This window comes from Erythrolamprus reginae, chromosome 3 (assembly GCF_031021105.1).
Source record: "Erythrolamprus reginae isolate rEryReg1 chromosome 3, rEryReg1.hap1, whole genome shotgun sequence".
In the NCBI taxonomy this organism is placed as follows: Eukaryota; Metazoa; Chordata; class Lepidosauria; order Squamata; family Dipsadidae; genus Erythrolamprus; species Erythrolamprus reginae.
In genome coordinates, this window is record NC_091952.1 from 64,822,709 (window position 1) to 64,841,590 (window position 18,882).

General features: G+C 41.5%; 1 protein-coding gene across 2 annotated transcripts in view; it reads right to left on the reverse strand.

Moving 5' to 3' along the window:
- The window catches only part of RHOC (ras homolog family member C), a 28,902-nt gene extending 11,192 nt beyond the window's left edge, over positions 1-17,710 (reverse strand). The window contains exons 1-2 of one of the 2 annotated variants that reach the window (XM_070745631.1): positions 16,972-17,066; positions 7,242-7,362 (exon numbers count right to left, since the gene is read on the reverse strand). The gene's annotated coding sequence lies outside the window, so the exon portion shown is untranslated. Of the gene's footprint in view, positions 1-7,241; positions 7,363-16,971 lie in introns of both variants that reach the window. The other variant, XM_070745630.1, reaches the window with a different exon arrangement.
- Positions 17,711-18,882: the final 1,172 nt, after the last annotated feature.

Sequence of the window (18,882 nt, forward strand, 5' to 3'; positions counted from 1 at the left end):
TATAATTTTTTAGGGCTTTTAATCTAACTACCCATCATTTTTCTGTATTCCACATGGCAGGAGATTTTTTTTTTTCCAGAATGAAAACTTAAGGGAGCCTTTTAACACATTTAAAAGGTTTTATTTTAGACGGAAGGAAAAACAGCTTTTTACACTCATTTTTTTCCCCATTCGCATGTTCTGGCGCAGCTGTGCAAATCACTCATCCAAAAATAATTATGGTTCTTGTTATGCAGCAGCATGGGCCACTTGCAAGACATAATATTTTTAAAAACCATTTTCCAAGGGCCATGATGGGAATTGCTTGTGACATAAGAGTGTCACCCAATGGCATCCTTAAATAATCCAGCTTGCCTGTTAAATTTTATTTCCTGCTCCCCTCCATAAAATATAGACTGGACAGTTTCGTTCTTCCCACTTCAGGAACCACATTTGGTCTGTAGATGATCTACCCCTCCTTATATGGCACCGGACCAGGATACCTGCGAGACCGCCTTCTGCCGCACAAATCCCAGCGACCGGTTAGGTCCCACAGAGTCGGCCTTCTCCGGGCCCCGTCGACTAAACAATGTCGTCTGGTGGGACCCAGGGGAAGAGCCTTCTCTGTGGCGGCTCCGACCCTCTGGAATCAGCTCCCTCCAGAGATTAGAACTGCCCCTACCCTCCTTGCCTTTCGTAAACTCCTCAAAACCCACCTCTGTCATCAAGCGTGGGGGAACTGAGACATCTCCCCCTGCCTATGTAGTTTTAGTGCATGATATGACTGTATGTATGTTTTTATATTGGGGTTCCTTATTTTTAGATTTTTTAAATGTACAATTGCTATTTTAGATTTTAAATTATTAGATTTGTCAATATATATTGTTTTTTATCACTGTTGTGAGCCGCCCCGAGTCTGCGGAGAGGGGAGGCATACAAATCTAATAAATAATAATAATAATAATAATTATTATTATTATTATTATTATTATTATTATTATTATTATTATTATTATTATATGCAATTGACTCTTATATTACATTGTGATCTTTGGGCAGAGATTAAAAAAAAGAGAATATGGGTGTGGATGCCTGCACACTCAGGGGTTCAACAATTTTTTAAAAAAATATTGAATATTTTTTCAATAAAGCACAAATCAAAGAATATATAACATTAATAAAGACTGCTGTGGTGACTAACTTGCTGGATTAGAAGCAGAAGGATCCAGGTTATAGATCCAGTTATAAATTTTGGTTGGGCATGAAAGCCAGCTGGGTGTCTTTGGACCAGTCATTCCCTCTGAATTCTAGTCTGGGAAGTTGGACAACATCTATATTGTATTGTATTGTATTTATTAGATTTGTATGCCGCCCCTCTCCGAAGACTCTGGGCGGCTAACAACAATGTAAAAAGACAATTTAAACAAATCTAATATTAAAAATAATCTTAAAAACCCCATTAAATAACCACTCATACATATAAGCATACCATGTATAAATTCTATAAGCCTAGGGGGAAGAGAAATTTCAATTCCCCCATGCCTGACGACAGAGGTGGGTTTTAAGGAGCTTGCGAAAGGCAAGGAGGGTGGGGGCAACTCTGATATCTGGGGGGAGCTGGTTCCAGAGGGTCGGGGTCACCACAGAGAAGGCTCTTCTCTTGGGTCCCGCCGAATGACATTGCTTAGTCGACGGGACCCGAAGAAGGCCGACTCTGTGGGACCTAACCGGTCGCTGGGATTCGTGCGGCAGAAGGCGGTCCCGGAGATATTCTGGTCCGATGCCATGAAGAGCTTTATAGGTCATAACCAACACTTTGAATTGTGACCGGAAACTGATCGGCAACCAATGCAGACTGCGGAGTGTTGGTGTAACATGGTCATACCTTGGGAAGCCCATGATTGCTCTCGCCAAACTGCACTGGACTAACTTGATAGATTATAGTCCATACACTTCAATGATGATGCTTCATACACATTTGATTGATTTGGGCTGATAATATTAATCAACTTTATTAAAGATTTACATGATTTCATTTGGTTGTGAATTTTCTATCACTTTTTATATGAAGACAAAAGACCTAAAGATGCAGATAGCTTGACTTGTTAGAAAAGTTAATCTTACCTTAAACTTTAGAATGCTTTGGATACCCTAAGCTTTATATTATGGCATGCTCTCTAGATTCCCATGCTATTTCCTCTTCAACCCTTTCAAGACAGTGATTTTTTTCCCCTTAAATCTAAGAGCAATGTATTTGTCTCACAATTCCTAATTTCTCCTTGCCATCTCCTCACCAATAAATTCCTAAATTAGTTAGCAGTTGAATAATCCAGTGAAAATTGTGATGTCAAAAGGTACAAGAACTCTGGAGAAGCAACTCCCTATTTAGGGATAGAGAAAAGAAATATGATGTAAGGTGACAGCAATCAGCTGTCTCAATTTCTGAAGAGGTATGGTGATAAGGTATTAGCAATAGGGAATTAGAGCAGGGAGAATGCTGAACCACATAAATGTAACATTTATGAATGAAAACATGAATCTGACCCAGACAGACCATGGCACACACCAAATTTAAAGCCCTACATGGCATTGGGCCAGAATACATCCGGAACCGCCTTCTACCGCACGAATCCCAGCGGCCAATAAGGTCCCACAGAGTTGGCCTTCTCCAGGTCCCGTTGACCAAACAATGCCGTTTGGTGGGCCCCAGGGGAAGAGCCTTCTCTGTGGCGGCCCCGACCCTCTGGAACCAACTCGCCCCAAAGATTAGAATGGCCCCCACACTCCTTGTCTTTCGCAAATTACTTAAGACCCACCTTTGCCGCCAGGCATGGGGGAGTTAAGTTATCCTTTCCCCCTAGGCTACTACAAGTTATGCATGGTATGTTTGTGTGTATGTTTGGTTTTTTATAATAAGGGTTTTTTAGTTGTTTTTATTAATTGGATTGTTCATGTTGTTTTACCACTGTTGTTAGCCGCCCTGAGTCTGCGGAGAGGGGCGGCATACAAATCCAATAAATAATAATAATAATAATAATAATAATAATAATAATAATAATAATAATAATAATAAAATCCACATGTAGGATGGGTGAGGAGGCAGCCTTCTCTTTGGCGGCAAAGCAATTTATTCTTTGTATGCGCATCAGTGGTAGGTTGCTCCCAGTTCAGCCTGTTTCTACAAACCAGTAGCGTCAGCGGTGGGAGGCTCTGCTCACCTGCCCAAAACACTTCTGCACATGTGCAGAAGCATCGTAAGCGCAAATGTAAACTGGTTGCAACAGATTTTAGGACCCATTACTAATGCACACTCAGCCACTGCTGGTGCGGTCCGGTTCTGAATGATCCATGGCCCAGGTTTTAGGGATCCCTGCTGTAAAGCACTATGGAGTGGTATATAAGTCTGAGTGCTATTGCTATTATCTTGTAAACTATATAGGACTTCCTTTGAGAATACAAGTGGTGGAGCTTGAAGAGAAGCTTGGTGTTCTGCCAAGCTTTTCTTCAGTATCTGATTGGCTGCTTTGGAAAAAGAATGTGAAGAGATAGCCTTGGGCATAATTTAACAATGCCTTTCTTCTGTTCCAACAGATATTCACACACTCTGTGGTTTGCTCCATCTTGTAACTGAATATCCATTATTAGTAGTACAAACAGAAAGGTATCCGGAAAGAACACCAATTAACAGCACACCTTTAGCTTCCTTATTTTCATGTATACACACTGTTCATTCACTCTGAAAATCCATCTTTTAAGGGCCACTGGATATCCTTTCTGTCCGTCAACAGTTGATCTCTAGGTAGGTGAAAGTAAGGCTACTATATCTGGGCCACAATCATCCAAATGACCATTAGATGGCTAATTTTTGCTGCCATCTAGTAATCTATTTTTGCAGCATAGATATGATAGCTTCAATTAAAACAATCAGTTCCCCATAAAGTCAGAGGTCTTCAAACTTGGCAACTTTAAGACTTGTGGACTTCAACTCCCAAAATTGCTCTAAGTCCCTTTGAGACATTGTTCCCCTCAGGGACTTTGCAGCACCCTCACTTTTGCTAGTTATTCAGAACAGAGTTCAACTTTTTGTGTCTTTATATGGTATGAGAATTATGAACAACTAGCTTGAAAAAAGCTAGTGCAGTGATGGCAAACCTTTTTTCCCCATGGGTGCCGAAAGTGCATAATTCAATGCCTGGGGAGGGTGAAAATGGTCTGCCCTTCCCCTTGGAGGCCCTCTGGAGGCCAGAAATGGCTCATTTCCCAACTTCTGGTGAGCCCAGTAGGCCTGATTTTTGCCCTCCCCAGGCTGCAGAAGCTTTCCTTCCCTTCCCTCCCCTGGAGGCCCTCTCTAAGCCAAAAATGCTCTCCCATGGCCTCCGTGTGAGCCAAAAATCAACTGGAGGAGAGCTAGGGCAATGGCTTGTGTACCAGCAGATATCACTCCATGTGCCATCTGTGGCACTCGTGCCATAGGTTCACCATCACTGAGCTAGTGCGTACTGTATAGTAGTACTGGTAATCATGTCCATCCAAACATTTCATTAAAGTATCATTTTTAAAGCCTGTCTAAACTATTGCCACCAGCCTACGTCATATAATCTCATGATTTAATTGCAGCACCATGTTGAACCTTGAAACTGTTTAAACAGAAGAGAGAACTTACTCCCAATGGCACGTTCCAATATACAGAGACAATGCAATGGGACTTCAGATATATCAGGTCAGCTCCCTTAAGCCAATCCTGTCTGGCTAGGTTAATTAGAAATGAAATTGATCATATTTGAAAGACTCTGGACTAGGAAGCCTTGCCTTTATGACATAATTCAGTTCACTGTTAGCATCTGAAGATCTTCCCACTGCTTTATTAAAGGGAGCTCCACCTGTTTTAATCTGGTAGGAAATAGTGATTTCAGATTTTTGTTTCCCTGTCATTCTGAACTGCAAATAGATTTGTATCATGACTTGGCATTAGGAAACTGTTGCTACGGTAGCTATTTATTGTTTAAAGAATATCCTTGCATTATTTCTCTTTCCTAAACATGCATTTAATGCTTTAGGAGTAATGTTGCAGTGCTAGATAGGCAAGATAATCATTTAAAGAAAAGAATGAAGTTGACATTTTATCAATGCACATCCTAGGATAATGTAAGGGCATTTGACTTTTGAAAGTAAGCCTGAAAATCAAGATGGAAGAAAAAAGGGGTTATGGGTTCAATGCAACTTTGCGTAAATTCCCCAATTATTTGACTGTCAAGGCACACCAACTGACCTACGTAATTCAGACATTTAGCCTTCTGTGTGCGCTACCTATTCTACTCTGTCTCTCTGTTTGTCTGTCTGTCTGTCCGTCAATCAATCCATCCATCCATCCTTATTTATCAAATTTTACACCATTCATTCCCTAAATGGTTTATTTATTTATTTTATTTATTTATTTATTAGATTTGTATGCCGCCCCTCTCCATAGACTCGGGGCAGCTCACAACAACAATAAAACAATTCAAGACAAATTTAATAATTTAAAAACATTTTTTAAAAAACCCGTTATTAAAGCAGACACACACAAACATACCGTACATGAATTGTATAGGCCCGGGGGAGATGTCTCAATTGCCCCATGCCTGATGGCAGAGGTGGGTTTTAAGGGGTTTACGAAAAGCAAGGAGGGTGGGGGGCAGTTCTAATCTCAGGGGGGAGCTGGTTCCAGAGGGTCGGGGCCACCACAGAGAAGGCTCTGGGACCCGCCAAATGACATTGTTTAGTCAATGGGACCCGGAGAAGGCCAACTCTGTGGGACCTAATTGGTCGCTGGGATTCGTGCATATAAATAACATACCAGTTTGTTTTCTATTTTCCAGTAGAACAGTTTTATCCACTTATGTTTCTATCACTGATCCATTAAAAGTGACGTGGGCAATGGGAGAAGAGATTTGTAACTATTTAAACTATGCACTCACATTTTTTCTCCTTCCATATCAGGCCTGTTCTTTCTTCTCTACATCTAACAATGGCTTCAGAGGAGAAGATTTAAGTAGGTAAACGATGTCTAATTCTACTGCGGGTAGTGTCTCCCTGTTAGCCAAAAAGTTTTGAAGAGGGTAGCTTGTAAGTCTTCACATCATGATTACTTGGGCCTTTAATCTAACAGGACTTTTGATGAATAGCTTGCCCCTTTTTCCTAGTTAAAATTTCAGGAAAAACTAATCACTACAACTATTGGGAGAGATTGTTGCTCTTCCTCACTTACTAATCCCTATAGCTAATATTTACATGTTGTATAATGCGTAAATATTGTACAAGGTGGCCACACCCGCCCCACCCCTGCGAAAGGGAAAACAGTTGTGATATGTCATATGATGGCAACGTGATGCCACGAGTTTGACACCCATGTTGCAGAAGAGGGTTGCTCCCGATTTGGCCTGGTTCATAGAACCAGTAGCGGTGGCAGTGGGAGGCTCTACCCCACCCACCTGGAATGCTTCACATGTGCAGAAGCTTCTGTGCATGTGCAAAAGCATCATGTGTGCAAGCGTGCGAAGCAGTAGTACAGTAAAGGGTTTTAGAACCCACTACTGCCATGTTGTGTAACATAGGTAGGCAATCATTTTGTAACCAACAGCAGGTTCTAATAGCTTATGGCAGACTGAGGGCTGCAATATTGGGAGGTGTTGGGAACTTTATTTATTTATTTATTTATTCATTTGTCCAATACACAAATACATAGGAAGAAAAATAGACAAGTGATAATATAAAAGAGGGTGAAAGTGAACTTAGAGAAGAGGATATAAGAAAGGAAGAGAATATATAAGATAGGTGAAAGAAAGGAAAGACAATTGGACAGGGGACGAAAGGCACTCCAGTGCACTTATTTACGCCCCTTACTGGCCTCTTAGGAACCTGGAGAGGTCAATCGTGGAGAGTCTAAGGGAGAAGTGTTGGGGGTTAGGGGTTGACACAATTGAGTCCGGTAGTGAGTTCCACGCTTCGATAACTCGATTGTTGAAATCATATTTTTTACAGTCAAGTTTGGCGCGGTTCGTATTAAGTTTGAATCTGTTGCGTGCTCTTGTGTTGTTGCGGTTGAAGCTGAAGTAGTCATTGACTGGTAGGACATTGCAGCATATGTTCTTGTGATCTTGTGAACTTGTAAACCTGATTTACTTATTTAAATATTTTTAGCTAACACATTATCTGGAAGATCTTATAGGCGATTCAAGGTCATAAAAATAATACCAAAAAGACCAAGACAAATAAATACTAACCTCAAATTTATTTTGAAGGCTATGTGTGTTTTAGGACTTAAGCTACACTTCTCATTTGTTCCTTCAGCTGAAAATGGTTGGACGTTATGTCACTGAGCTCTGGCTGCCATGGTTACGGGAGCTTTGAGTCCACAAAAAAGGGTTATCAAATTAATTATTAGACCACATTAATTACATTCTCACAATAATCAAATTTCTAATATACCCCAAGCAGCCTTTTTTCTTCATTTATAGTGCACGGTAATATTCTCAGCAGACCCTCTTTTAATTCATAGGTTTGTAAGGAATCATTCAATAACTTAGAGGAGCACAATTCCTCTGGGGCATTCATGCAGAATAGTTAATAGCTACTTACTGACTTTATTGAATTAGTAAACTGAACATACCAATGTTCACAAACAAGAGGCAAACTGAATCATCCAGAACATTTCTATACTTGCATGGATTAGGGAGTGACAAGGTAATATCAAATCTTTGGGTGGGGGAAGCTTTACAAAACTTCCAAGGCAGTCTCAGAACCAAAATATGTTGAAGGAAGAAATGAAACAGGTGTTCTGATGACATACTAGAAGTATCATAATTGAAACATATTCTGCTCTGCCCCAACACTGACATTAAGCTATGTGATTTGGTGAGTACAATGACCAGGTGCCACATCTATCTTTTCTAGGGCAGTACAATCTTGATCAAGATCACCAATCACTGAGAATGGTGTTATCTTCTATCCATTAGTTGTGTTTATATTCTGCACTCCTCTAATATAAAAAATAAGTAAGAAGGAGAGAAAAGTCATGAATAGGATAATGCATAAAGCACAAGATGAAAAGCACATTTTTGAAGCAGCACCCAGATCCAGAAATGGAGACATGCCTGCAGAGAGACTGAAAGTAAAGAAAATGACAACATGTAAGGCATCTTTGCAGATCAGTCCCCAGAGAAAACTATCCAAAACTTCCTTCCTTTCCTTCCTTTCCTTCCTTCCTTCCTTCCTTTCCTTCCTTCCTTCCTCCTTCCTTCCATCCATCCATCCATCCTTCCTTCCTCCTTCCTTCCTTCCTCCTCCTCCCTCCCTTCCTTCCTCCTTCCTTCCTTCCTTCCTCCTTCCTTCCTTCCTTCCTTCCTTCCTTCCTTCCTCCTCCTTCCTTCCTTCCTTTTTGATTCAGTAAATAGATAATGGAGAGAAACCCAACCCTGTGACTTAGCACAGTGCTTCTCAGCCTTGGCCAAATGAAGATGTGTGAACTTCAACTCCCAGAATTTACTGGCTGGGGAATTCGGGGAGTTGACATCCACACATCTTCAAGTGGCCAAAGTTTAGAAATACTAATTCTTAGCACACAGAATCAAAGCAAAACTCTGTAGGACTAAATTAAAAACAAAAACATACTTTCTGTTTTCAGTGAGATTTGTACTAATCTCTACTATTAAGAAATCTGCTAAAATGTTGTATGAATGTTCCTGTTAAGTTAAGGGATTTTAGAAAACTAATTCTTGTATAATGGCAATAAAATCTTTAATGACTATAAATTTGATATTTCATATAAAAGTGACCAAAAAGATGATGAAAGGGAAGATTACTAAAGAAAAGTTGAACTCTCTGCTTTAAGTGTTACTTCCTTCTGACTTAGGCTGAATCATTCAACTTATGCAACACAGACTTATCTTTTATATGCTCTGGAACAGTTCTGCCACTTTACAATTAACTGTGCTTGACTTGTTTTGATGCTTGCCAAAATCACAACATTACCCGGATCAGATAACACTAGAGATCAATACAAATGTAACTGGAAACAGAAACGTCAAGCAAAGATGTTATAGTGCGTGGATTTTCAATTTTTTTCAGTCGGCAGAGCATGTTCATTTAAAAACAAAATGTTAGAAATCCAGATGACACTGAGGAAAAACCCTGTCAAGTCACAGAAGAATAGATATTAAACTTGGCTCCATCAAAACACAATTTGGAGTTAACTAGGACATGCCTCTAATATTTTAAATCACATTCCATGTTGCCATTCAGTTGAGCACTGAAGAGAGTTAACAAAATTTAAAAACCAAATACAAAATCTGCAATCTGCCCTTTGGACATGTGGCAGGTATCATTACCTTCCTCAAAAATGGTACGTGATAAAGGGTGTTGATAAGAACTCCCAAGTTGATCTGGTCCCATCAGAGTAAAAAAGTGTCATTCAGTATCAATATTTGACTGGAAGTTCAGGTCAGCCTCAGGGATTGCTCTTACAGCATTACGTCATTGCAAATCCTCCAAAGAGGCCTGTTTAGACTTTGCCTCTTGGAAGAAAACCCCCCCCACAGTTCCAGCTCATGTTATGCCTATTCTGCTCTGCTGGGTTTTTATTTACCACATTGGAGAAAAGCAGAAAAAAATGGCATCTACTGACCTCTTCTATATGACTAGGTGAACTTGCTGTGCCCCCCCAAAAATATATGTGTGTCTGAAATTTTTTAGTCTGTTTGGGGAACAGAGCTCAAAGTGGAGTAAGACAGGAATAACTCTACTACCTTAGAGATGTTACTGTCAGGCTAAAGCCATTTTAGCTGTGGTCTTTGGCCTGCCACACTTTATAGTCTTTTAATGTGCATTCTTTACTGTGGGAAGCTGGGACGGGGAAATGCACAAGAGCTGTATGTATGTTAGCCATAACAAGTTCTTTCTAGTCAAGGTTATCTTTTGTCTTCGCACGCCTGCACCTTCATGGAAGGTGATGGCTGGATCCTGCCAAGTTGGCAGTTAGAGATTTGTCATTCTGATGGACTTGAGGGTGTGGGGGCTATATAGAGTGCTGGTGAGACCACATTTGGAATATTGTGTTCAGTTCTGGAGACCTCACCTACAAAAAGATATTGACAAAATTGAACGGGTCCAAAGACGGGCTACAAGAATGGTGGAAGGTCTTAAGCATAAAACGTATCAGGAAAGACTTAATGAACTCAATCTGTATAGTCTGGAGGACAGAAGGAAAAGGGGGGACATGATCGAAACATTTAAATATGTTAAAGGGTTAAATAAGGTCCAGGAGGGAAGTGTTTTTAATAGGAAAGTGAACACAAGAACAAGGGGACACAATCTGAAGTTAGTTGGGGGAAAGATCAAAAGCAACATGAGAAAATATTATTTTACTGAAAGAGTAGTAGATCCTTGGAACAAACTTCCAGCAGACGTAGTAGATAAATCCACAGTAACTGAATCTAAACATGCCTGGGATAAACATATATCCATCCTAAGATAAAATACAGAAAATAGTATAAGGGCAGACTAAATGGACCGTGAGGTCTTTTTCTGCCGTCAGACTTCTATGTTTCTATGTTTCTAAGGCTTGAACTTTCAACTGGGTGGAGAAACCCCTTTGTACTTCAGATTTGGGTTTCTCCCAAGTGTGCCAACATGGCTATGCTAATAAATTGGAACTTTGAGGAATAATTTGCCTTTGACTCTGACTTAATTTTGGATGCTGTTTGGAATCCACCCGCACTGCTCCCACCCTGCTGGCCTTCCTTAAGGCCATGAAAACCTGGCTCTGCCAGCAGGCCTGGGGGGGGCATGAATTGTTCCCCCTTCATAGCCAAATTGTCTGAATGGTGTGTATGTATGTGATTATGTCTTTTTATTATAAATGGGTTATTTATGGGGTTAGTTTTAGATATTATTTTATGTTTTATTATTGTTGTTACCCGCCCCGAGTCTACGGAGAGGGGCGGCATACAAATCTAATAAAAAATAATAAAAAATAATTATTATTATATTCGACTTCTCTTATTACTTTGAATCTTTTGTATTTGTATTCTATTTTGTAAGCCGCCCTGAGTCCTTTGGGATTGGGTGGCATAGAAGACAAACAAACAAACCAACAAACAAGCAAACAAACAAACCCTGACAGCTGTAGGACAGTGACATTTAACCTTTTAGGCACCAAGTGCCCAAAATGCATGCTTGCGCATGCCCAAACTGAAAGGTGCACACATGGACACATGTGTAAACATGCACAAATGTGCACATGCACAAACATGCATGAACATGGGCATGCACAAACATGCATATGTGCAGTCATGCATGAGCAGGTGCATGCACAGGCATGCACACATCCATGCGTGACCTGCATAAACAGGCACATGCATGGACCTGCACAAATGTCCTCATGTACAGATATACACAAATGTGTATAGGCTTGCATGCCGACATGCGCTGACAGACATGCACAGCGAGATCCAAAAACCAGCTGGCTGGCGAGAGGCAGGCATCCCAACACTGGCAGCATGGCAAGAGGTAAGATCTTTTTCTTTCGTGAGCTTCTGTTTCATCGTTTGCAGGGAATCAAAAGCTGATGAAAAAGATAGGGCTCAAGGTTGATTCTGCCTTCCATCCTTCCGAGGTCGGTACAATGAAGACCCAGAATGTTGGGGGCAATATGGAAATAATGCTTCGCCATTGTAAACCACCCAGAAAATTGTAAAGTGCTATGCCATGTGTTCTATAACTCTAAATGCTAATATATATTTCTAGCATCGGTCCAGAATATCTCCGGGACCGCCTTCTGCCACACGAATCCCAGCGACCGGTTAGGTCCCACAGAGTTGGCCTTCTCCGGGTCCCGTCGACTAAGCAATGTAGTTTGGCGGGACCCAGTAGAAGAGCCTTCTATGTGGCGGCCCCAACCCTCTGGAACCAGCTCCCCCCCAGATATCAGAGTTGCCCCCACCCTCCTTGCCTTCCCAAGTTCCTTAAAACCCACCTCTGTCATCAGGCATGGGGGAATTGAAATTTCCCTTCCCCCTAGGCTTATAGAATCTATACATGGTATGCTTGTATGTATGAGTGGTTCTTTAAATTGTGGTTTTTTAGATTGTTTTTAATATTAGATTTGTTTACATTGTCTTTTTATATTGTTGTTAGCCGACCCGAGTCTTCGGAGAGGGGTGGCATTCAAATCAAATCAAATCAAATCAAATCACAAATAAATAAAAATTAAAAAAACAAGAGGCTTCCCCTAACAAAGCACATTTTACCTACTGTTCAAATGCCATTCTTTAACTATTGAAATATTTCTCACTGTCTCATGTGGAACTCTTTGGTTGTACCAAAATTAAAGAGGAAAATATGGAAACCTCCAAATGTCATGTGTCTGTTAAAAGTGGTATAAAAGCCTCATAGAAAATATTCTTCCATCAACAGCCTATTTAATACAATTTCTTAAAAAACAAACAAACAGAAAAACCTTCACCCTGATGTCATGCTGCCTTTTTTTATCTATTAACCAATAGATACGCCAAAGTTTGCCAATAGAAACAAAACATCTGCCAATCACAAATATCTTAGTGAACCAGGATAACAAAGTGAATGCCTAAAAAAAAAAAACTTGATCACAATTTAGGGGGACTGGCCTGCAATGAAAAGACTTGACAACTTGATTCCAGGCCCAGAGAGAAAGAGAAAATGCAGTCATGGTTTTGGAATGCTTCCTTGTTCCTAAGTGATTAGCACAGCCTCCTCCTCCCTAGAATGCCACTAGACGAAACAGCACAAACAATTTCTGTACAAAAATGTCTCAGGAAGTCACCATCCATAGCACATGGCAAGACAAGATTTTCAAGAATCCCGTTTCAGGGGAAATAACAAATATCTGGAAACAGTAACTATCCTGCCACCCATCAGAAATCCACATTCTTCTTACTCTGAGGCAGCATAACTCCCCAAAGATTTAGCACGTCCCCATTCTTTTCCAAAGCTGGAGAAACCAGAGATTAAAAGATGAAAAGAGCAATGTCAACATGCTATTGGAAGTGGATATGTACTAAAGTCCTCTCTGAATATTTCCTCAACCCAGGTTGAGTTTACAAAGCAGGAGGAGTAAGCATGCTACTCTGCCCTCACCTACTCATATGGAACAAAATCCAGGGAGGGCCTTCAAACAATTTAAAGCCTAGACTTTCAAATCTTCATGGACAGAAGAGGATGTCCATTGCACAGAGTCATCCTCGGTGAGCAGAGGCCAATCAGGGGCAGCTACCATCATTTACTTCTGAGGAAGCAGAAAGAAGGATACCTTTATCTGAATTGGTGAAATGGGGGATGGTCCTTAAAACATACTGCTCAAAAAAATAAAGGGAACACTCAAATAACACATCCTTGATCTGAATGAATGAAATATTCTCATTGAATATTTCATTTGTACAACTATTCCATTTGCAGTACAGCATGTGAAATTGACTGTCAATCAATGTTGCTTCCTAAGTGGACAGTTTGATTTCACAGAAGTTTGATTTACTTCGAGTTATATTCTGTTTTTTAAGTGTTCCCTTTATTTTATTTTTTTGAGCAGTGTATATTTGTTGTTCAGTCGCTAAGTTTTGTTTAACCCTTCATGATCCCATGGACCATAGCATGCCAGCCCCTCTCCACTCCATCCTTCACTATCTCCCAGAATTTGATCAAACCCATGCACAGTGTCATTGACACTATGCCCATGACAACCATCTCATCATCTGACAACCTCTTCTCTTTCTGCCTTCTATCTTTCCACGCTCTCTACATGGGGCTACCTTTGAAAAGTGTTCGGAAACTTCAGATCGTGCAGAATGCAGCTGTGAGAGCAATCATGGGTTTTCCCAAATATGCCCATGTTACACAACACTCCGCAGTCTGCATTGGTTGCTGATCAGTTTCCGGTCACAATTCAAAGTGTTGGTTATGACCTATAAAGCCCTTCATGGCACCGGACCAGATTATCTCAGGGACCACCTTCTGCTGCACGAATCCCAGCGACCAGTTAGGTCCCACAGAGTGGGTCTCCTTCAGGTCCCGTCAACTAAACAATGCCGCTTGGCGGGACCCAGGGGAAGAGCCTTCTCTGTGGCGGCCTCGGCCCTCAGGAACCAACTCCCCCCAGAAATTAGAATTGCCCCCACCCTCCTTGCCTTTTGTAAGCTACTTAAAACCCACCTCTGCCACCAGGCATGGGGGAATTGAGATACTCTTTCCCCCTAGGCCTTTACAATTTTATGCATGGTATGTCTGTATGTATGTTTGGTTTTTATATCAATGGGTTTTTAATCGTTTTTAGTATTGGATTATTATTGTACACTGTCTTGTTATTGCTGTTAGCTGCCCCGAGTCTCCGGAGTGGGGCGGCATACAAATCCAATAAATAAATAAAATAAATAAATAAATAAAATATTTTTTTTCCAATTAATCCTCTCCTCTCGTTTGGTGACCAAAGTATTCAACCTTAGAGTATAACTGCAAGGCAATATCTATATAACTTTTAAAGACAGCTAGACTTCAGCTGACTGCAGATACTAATCAGAGACAAAGAAGGAAATGCCTTCAAGCATGTTGCTCACCGATACCTGTATCTCCTGCTTCTTTGGATAGGAATGGCTTTTCAGAGGTCAAGGAGAGACAACTCTCAGCAAAGCCTGAGGTATAATACCAAGCAGGAGTTTATTCTAACTAAGCCTCTTTAAATAAGCTACAGTACTGGTATGACATACATATGATAGAAAGTCCTAAACAATGATATACAAATAATGGCAAGATTATACAACATACTCAGTCCAAACCAAGTAAGCTTCATTACAGCTTCATTACAGCTGTACTCTGCCAAATATCACCTTTGAGCGAATCAAATTAACACCTTTAAGGTCCTGGGTGTGCCTGTGTGCCTCCAGGTCAGTGTTGACTCCTGGTGACACCCGGAACTTCTCTCTACAGAGTTCTTGGCAAGGTTTGGTTTGCCACTGCTTGCTTCCTTAGGAGGAGACTGACTGGCCCATGATCACCCAGCTTGCGTCTAAGGTGAAACAAAAACTTGTTTTTCTTTATTTTATTTACTTTGTCAAACATGTATGAGGGAACAGTTGTAAGTATAAACATGGACATGGGCACAGGAAATGAGTACAAATAAATGGGACAGTAGGACAGGGATGGTAGGCACGCTGGTCCACTTATGCACGCCGCCTTAGAGACCCCTTAGGAATGGTATGAGGTCCATAGTAGACAATTGAAGATTGAAGCTATGGAGGTTTGAGGAAGTAACAATGGAGCCAGGTAGAGCATTCCAGGCATTGACCACTCCCAGCCTCCCAGTTTTTAATCTGATGTTTTTACTACTACATCAATCTTTAGCAGCTTATTTTTCTCAGAGGTCATTAACTAAGGTATAAGAGGTGATACAAGTCAGTACTTTGTAACAGCAGCTCCTCTCCCCAAGAAATAGCAAACAGCCTACCAATCGATTCAGCTCACACACCCCACAATACCATCTTGTCTCAAACTTCATCTGCAAGCCAGAAGGGAATGTATGAAAGCTATGAATATTTTTCTGAATTGAATTAAATGTATCAAACTTTTCCGGAAAAGATTTCTATAATGTAGTTTATATAAAACATCTAAGGCGAAGAATTGTTTTAAAAAATTATCCCAGTATTTTGGGAAAGCGGCAAATAGATTCACTCCATCCCATCTTTAAATGCAAAAGAGTTCCACTTTGTGTGTGTGTGTGTGTGTGTCTTCATGTCATATTTTGACTCTTGGACAAGTCCCTGCAATTTTCTTGGTAAGGTTTTTCAGAAGTGTTTTGTCATTACCTTTTTCTTAGGATGGAGAAAAACATGTGCCATTGGCCCAAGGTCACACAGCTGATTTCATACTAAAGATGGGATCACAATTCCAGTGCCTTAACCACTAGTCGAAACTACACTTGCTACCCACCCAGAGAAATCACAACTGCTTTTATTGCTCAGTCCAATCCTGGACTAGAGAACTAACAAACATCTTCCAACATTAGCTCTATACCAGAGGTCTCCAACCTTGGCAACTTTAAGATTTGTGGATTTCAACTCCCAGAATTCCTCAGCCAGCAATTGAAAGTTGAAATCCACAAGTCTTAAAGTTGCCAAGGTTGGAGACCCCTGCTTACTGTACACAATTTTCTTTTCCAACCTTACCTGACCTCTACTACACCCAAGAGCTATGCATTACACTTGAAATAACCAGACATTAGGAAATCCCGTACTATACGTTGTTCCCCCCCCCAAAAAGCAGAAACTGCATGAGTACAGAGTTCCTGCTCTTTGCCCAGTTACCACACGGCTTAAACACTTGGCAGGGTGTGTCACTACTTTAAACGCAGTCCATCCTTAGTCACCCGAGCGGGGGTGGGGTGGGGGTGGGGGAGTATCTCTGCCAGGTCTTTTAATGCAACCTTCTTCGATCTCCCTCGCGTGGGCGTGAATGCGGAGCCCCCCAAAGCTAAGCGCGATAACCGCGGTGATTCGATTCCACGCGAACTTCGGCAAAGTTTGGCTGCAATCCGGAGCAACTACATAAAGAGGAATTTGCAAGTCATACTAGTATCATGTATAGAAATATTATATCTTTCTATACCATCCTTGACAAAACAAACAAATATAAACAAACAAACAGTCCCGACTGCCCTGCCCAATCATACTAGTATCATGTATAGAAATATTATATCTTTCTATACCATCCTTGACAAAACAAACAAATATAAACAAACAAACAAACAGTTCCGACTGCCCTGCCCAATCTCTTGCGTGCGCCCAAGCAATCCTTGGCGCAACCCTCCTCTTCCTCCTCCTCCATCTCCTCCCTAGCCAACAAGCCAGGTTATCCGAGGGGCGCTCCTAGGTTGCTCCAGCCTTAAGCCGCATCTACCGGTCGCTACTCTTTCCCAGGGCGGGCACCGTATCTTACCGCGAAGTCTGGCTCCGGTAGGTTCGAGGAAGAGAGGCGCAGAAGTGGACGGGCGTTTTGGGATTGCCAGAGCTTCTCCGACCGCCGCCTTCCCCGCCTGGGAGGAGGAGCTAGGCTCGGGTCAGGCCCGGGGGCGAAAGGGGCGTGGGGCCTGTCGCCGGACTCGGCTTGTGTCATGCTTCTCCAAGGCAGCGGCGTATCCCGGGCGGGGAGCTCCTTGGGCTGAGCATAGGCTGAGTGGCGTTTCCAGGCCACCTCTGAGAAATACCCGCAACTGCCACAAAAGCCCTCACGAAGCTTTTCCCTCTTTGGTTACTTCCAACTCGTTCTCAGAGTAGGAACTTGCAGGTGGACAGGAGGGAGTGGCCGTGCCGCGGTTATCCGGGAAGTTTGATGAAGACAAAAACGCCTTCTAGTTCTTTCTTTTTCTTTCTTTCTTTCTTCTTTCTTTCTTTCTCTTCTTTCTTTCTCTTTTTCTTTCTTTTTCTTTCTTTCTTTTCTTTCTTTATTTTCCTTCCTTCCTTTCTTATTTTTTTCTTTTTCTTTCTTTCTTCTTTCTTTCTTTCTTTATTTTCCCCCTCCCTCCTTCCCTCCCTCCCTCCCTCCTTTCTTTATTTCCCCTGGGACTAGGGAGCTCACAATCAAAATTAAAACATACAATCAATATTAAAACATCTAAAAAACAATTTTAAAACAATTTAAATCCAAGTTAAGAAACCATACATACCCAATTAGGGCCAGATCTCGATGGTGCACCATCAGATCAATGGCCCCTGGTCTGCCGGAAAAACCAGGTCTTTTCAGCTTTATGGAAGGCAAGTAGGGTGGGGAGTAGTCTGGAACTCAGGAGATAGCTGGTTCCAGAGAGTCTGAGCAGTCACAGAGAAGGCCTTCCCCCACTGACCTGCTAGCTGACACTGTTTAGCTGATGGGACTTGGAGAAGACCAACTTTCCGGGTCGTTATTGGTTACTAGGAGCTATGTGGTAGGAGGCGGTCTTGAATAGTCTGGCTCTTAGATGTATAGGTGTCACTTTTGTCCCATTTTATGACCTTTCCTGCCCAGTTATTCAGTGAATCACTGTAGTTGATAAGGAATAACCTGGTTGTTAAGTGAATCTGGCTTTCCCACTGATTTTGTTAGTCACCAGAGGGGATATAACATGACCTCAGGGAACAGTATCGGTCATAAATGTGAACCACTTGCCAAGCATCTGAATGTTGATCACATCATCTGGATGCTGCGGTCATAAATGAAAAACGGTCATGGCATTTTTTTTTAGTGCCATCGTAACTTTGAATGGCCACTAAATGAACCGTTGTAAGGTGATATACCATGAAAATTCTGATTCCTGTAGGCCATGGGTGTCAAATCTGCCATGTCATGCTGCCGTCACATGATGTTTCACAATAGAGCTGGGGTGGGCGTGGCTGCACATGACACATCCAGACCATGGGCGGCCATACTATATTTTACAATTGAGTATATGATAGAATATAACAATGATGTCAAAAACAGGGTGACTATTTTTAGAATTGTGCTTCTGAATTATGTAGTATTAATTCTCTAATGAAATAAAAATTAAGTAGCCTTCATGCATAATTGATCGTATAGGTAATCTAATCTGTGACGGCCCCAACCCTCTGGAACCAGCTCCCCCCAGATTGGGATTGCCCCCACCCTCCTTGCCTTTTGTAAACTCCTTAAAACCCATCTCTGCCATCAGGCATGGGGGAACTGAGACATCTCCCCTTGCCTATGTGGTTTTATGTATGGTATGTTTGTGTGTATTATTTTTAAATAATGGAGCTTTTAGACTTTTAATATTAGATTTGTTACTGTATATTGTTTTATCACTGTTGTGAGCCGCCCCGAGTCTGCGGAGAGGGGCGGCATACAAATCTAATTAAT